General features: G+C 40.4%; 1 pseudogene; it reads right to left on the reverse strand.

The window, feature by feature from the left end:
- Positions 1-2146: 2146 nt before the first annotated feature.
- Positions 2147-3169, reverse strand: LOC148759045 (histone-lysine N-methyltransferase SETMAR pseudogene; annotated as a pseudogene).
- Between the last annotated feature and the right edge of the window lie 1276 nt (positions 3170-4445).

Consider the following 4445-nt stretch of genomic DNA (forward strand, 5'->3'; position numbering starts at 1 on the left):
CGTTTGATTTACGGTAGCTGTCTGTGTTTCTTTTCTTAAAGTAATGGTTATTTAGCCCACTATATCTGAGTGCTTGCAAATCTTTTTTTTTCTTTCTTTGTTTCTTCAAGGACTATAGTGAAACACTCGAACCTTCTGTATAGGTTTTTGTTTTGTGTGACGCTTTTCTAGCATATAAAAAGTGCTTACTAAAGACATTTCAATAGAACTAAATTTAAATTTACTTTCCAACTGTTTACCTTTTCCAAGATCCTTTAGTAAATGAAGATGTGCATCTGAAGATGAAGGAGATAGTTGTTTACAGTAATGCTCAACAGAATCCAGATAGCCATACGGTGCAGCTCTCCAGTTTTCTGCTTTCATTTAGTATCAAAGTATTGTAGAAAAGAGGAGAAACAATGTTTAAGAAACTGCAGTATACAGAATACAACACAAAGTATGATAGAAAATATTAGATGGTATGTTACTTTAGGGCAAGGATATTAATACCTTCTTCTTTCTTTTGTAACTTCACCAGACTCAATAAATGTTGACTGAACTGACACTGATTCTGCCCTTAATACATTAGAAATAGAACTTTTCCTTCAACATACAATTAGCTTATTTCTTCAGAGACTGCTAGGTGTTTATAGCAATATTATTTCATTTTATAGAAAAATAATACAAATAGAAATAAGATGACAAGCCATAGTTTCATGCTGTATAACTCTACGCAAGCATCTGTTACCATTATATCCCTATTAGTGAAGATACTATTGTGATTTGATGTCACAAAACATTACCCTCTCTGACAGATACTTTAACCAAACTGCTTTTAAGAGCCAGTCAACTTCAAAATGACAGAAGTCCTGTATCCTCATTAGATTCAGCATGGGGAAAGGTTTCATCTTTCATCTGTCATACTTACTTGGTGTACATAACATCAATTGCAAGGCCCACATTTGTAATAACAAGGTGTCCAGGTGTTCTGTAGACATCAACGATCATAGAGTACGGGCTTCTGTGTCGTGGGAAATGAAGTCACCAGGGTAGGGAGTCAGTTGCCATGTAGATGAATTCAGGCAGGCCGGAAGGAGTGCTAAGAGGCTACTAAGTTCGGGCGGAAGGCAAGGTCAATAGGAATAGCCAAGACATTACATTAGCACACATTGTCTCTGAGAAACAGCCGTCTGGGCACAGCAGTTGCTAAGAGCAAACCAGGTGAAGAATAACCCTGGAACACCAAGTACCCTAAACCATGTTTTAATGATTCTTTAAAAAACAACCACTAGAGCCATAGAGTGCCTTCATGAGAGTCTGAAAAAGGCATCCCTTATGGGTGGACAAATTAGAAAATGACTCCTTTCTAGGTCGGTGTTCTAGTTATCAATCTATGGCCTCTCCACTGCAAATCTGCACTTTGTTGCCCTGCTAATGATACTGGAACATTTATCCCTTGCCAAGTAGGACTTAGTTATGCCTGTCAATACAGGGTCCTGGAGGAAGAAGAGGTTCCTCTTCCTGGTTCAGAGTGTGTTCTCTTTTGGCATGGGTGGCACCTCCCCATCGGTGTCTTCTCCCAGTTCGCCTCCCAGCAAGTTCTGCTTTGCTGCATGTCAGCAAACTTCCTTGTCATTTAGTGGACACCTGCTATGCTCTCTCCAGCAAAGCCTGTCCCTTGGACCTGGTGGACAGGGGCCTTTCTTCTAGATTTATTCCTTACTTGGGTGCTTAGTCTCTATCATAGAGGTAGTGGCTTATCCCTATATCAGTTATCCCGTATTGTTCAGACTCTTCTTTACCCTCAGTAGCCAACCCTCTACTACTTGAATCCCTGTTGTAGATAATTATTCTTTATAGTCAACTTTCTCTGTATGGTTTCTGTCTCCTGACTGACAGTGGATGAATGACAGTGGATGAATGAGAATGGTGACTTTTTCACAAGATTTACTGTGTAAGGTGCCTTTGTCCAAAGGCAGAAGTGCGTCATTCTCCCGGTGGCAGCAGCCCTCCCCAGGACATTCAACTTGTTGGGTGAACAAGGGCTGGACTTCAACCTCCATTGCTTTAGCACATTGGGCAGGCACTTTTGAGCAGTTGTATTAGGTTGGTGCAAAAGTAATTGCGGTTTCGGTCCTTGAATTTTAAATCATTGTAACTATCTTTATTAATCAAAATAGGAACCATTGCAATCAACACATTTTTGCCAATGAGAAATAAGTTTGTTTATTCCTGTAGCGTAAAAATCTGTGCTTCAGGATTAAATGAACTCTTGGAAAGCATATTCTGCATCCTGCTGGTTGTGGAAGTGTTTTCCCTGCAAAAAGTTGTCAAGATGCCTGAAGAAGTGGTAGTCAGTTGGCTAGAGGTCAGGTGAATATGGCAGATGAGGCAAAACGTTGTAGCCCAATTTGTTCAACTTTTGAAGCGTTGGTTGTGTGACATGCGGTCGGGCATTGTCGTTGAGAAGAATTGGACCCTTTCTGTTGACAAGGCCGGCTGCAGGCATTGCAGTTTTCAGTGCATCTCATCAATTTGCTGAGCATACGTCTCAGATGTAATGGTTTCGCCAGGATTCAGAGAGCTATAGTGTATCAAACCAGCAGTAGACCACCAAACAGTGACCATGACCTTTTTTTGGTGCAAGTGTGCCTTTGGGAAGTGCTTTGGAGCTTCCTCTCGGTCCACCCACTGAGCAGGTCATTCCCGATTGTATAAAATCCACTGTTCATCACATGTCACAATCCAATCGAGAAATGGTTCGTTGTTGTTACGTAGAATAAGAGAAGATGCCAAAATGCCAATTTTCTTGATTTTCAGTAAGCTCATGAGGCACCCACTTATCGAGCTTTTTCACTTTTCCAACTTCCTTCAAATGCCAAACGACCATAGAACGGTCGACGTTGAGTTCTTCGGCAACTTCTCGTGTAGTTGTAAGAGGATCAGCTTCGATGATGGCTCTCAATTGGTTGTTGTCAACTTCCGAAGGCCAGTCACTATGCTCCTCATCTTCAAGGCGCTTGTCTCCTTTGCAAAACTTCTTAAATCACCACTGTGCTGTACATTCTTTAGCAGTTCATGGGCCAAATGCGTTGTTGATGTTGCAAGTTGTCTCCACTGCTCTATGACCCATTTTGAACTCAAATAAGAAAATTGCTCGAATTTGCTTTTTGTCTAACATCATTTCCATAGTCTAAAACACATAAAAATAAACAGCAAGCAATAAGTCATTATCAAAAAAAACATAAAGCGAGAAATGTGCATTAAAATGATATATAACATAGCCACATTTATTTAAGAATGTATTCCAATATCAAACAGCAAATTTCAACAATGCAAAACCACAATTACATTTGCACCAACCTAATATAACCTATACAATCATTAGGAATAGTCTTTCTCTGGACCATTGAAGCTCTGCAAATTAAAAGATGAATTGCTGTGTCTCTACTCTCACGATGACCTCAGGCTAGTGGAAGAGAGAAGTAAATAGACAACGGGAGATAGGTTTTGATAGAGGGAAACACAGGGTGCTGTGAAAAAATAGAGGAGAGGGACCCTGTATCTATTGGTATATAACAAATTACTCCAAATCATAGAGGCTTAAAACAACAATAAATATTTATCTTATATAGCTTCTATTAGTCAGGAACTTGGGAGTAGCCTAGCTGAATGTTACTGGCTTGGGATCTCTCAGGAGATTATGGTCAAGCTGTCAACCAGGGCTGTAGTCATTCAATGGCTCAACCAGGGCTGCAGGATCTGCTTCTAAGATGGCTTACTCCCATGGCTGAGGAGTTGGTACTAGCTGTTGGTATAAGTCTTCACCACACTGACATCTCTGTGAGGCTGATTGAATGATTTCAAGACATGGCAGTGGGTGTCCTCTAGAGTAAGCAATAAAAGAGAAAGCAAGGTAAGATTTACTATTTTTATTATGACCTAGCCTCAAAAGCCAGACATTTGACAATTTCCTGTTGGTTACACTGGTCAGCTTTATTCAGTGTTGGAAGAGACCACAAGAATGTGAATATCAGAAGGTAGGCACATTGGGGCTATCATAAAGGCTGGCCATCACAGATCTCCTGAACCACACTGGAGCGAGGAAAGTTTCCTGCAGGAAAGAACACTGGAGGTGAGTCTGACAGGCTGCATTAACAAGAAAAGCGGAATAGAATAATGTTCCAAGCAAAGGTATCAGCATGTGCGAAGGTCTGCAAAGATGAAAGAGCTATGGAACATGTTTAAGTATCACTGTTATAAGATTCGGGGTTTTAAGATAGAAGGGTAGTGCTGGGTGAATGCAGTAAGAAATGAGGCTGGATAAATTGTAGAATCATAAAGAACCTTCCTTTCTACTTAGAGGATATGGGTAGCCATGGGAAAATTGAATCAGAATAATGGTTCTTAATACTTACATCTCAAAAAGAAGCTACACGGATTTAGTGTGCCCAGTGCAGTGTTCA

This window comes from Rhinolophus sinicus, chromosome 1, assembly GCF_057876585.1.
Source record: "Rhinolophus sinicus isolate RSI-liver-muscle chromosome 1, RSI-T2T, whole genome shotgun sequence".
Classification (NCBI taxonomy): domain Eukaryota; kingdom Metazoa; phylum Chordata; class Mammalia; order Chiroptera; family Rhinolophidae; genus Rhinolophus; species Rhinolophus sinicus.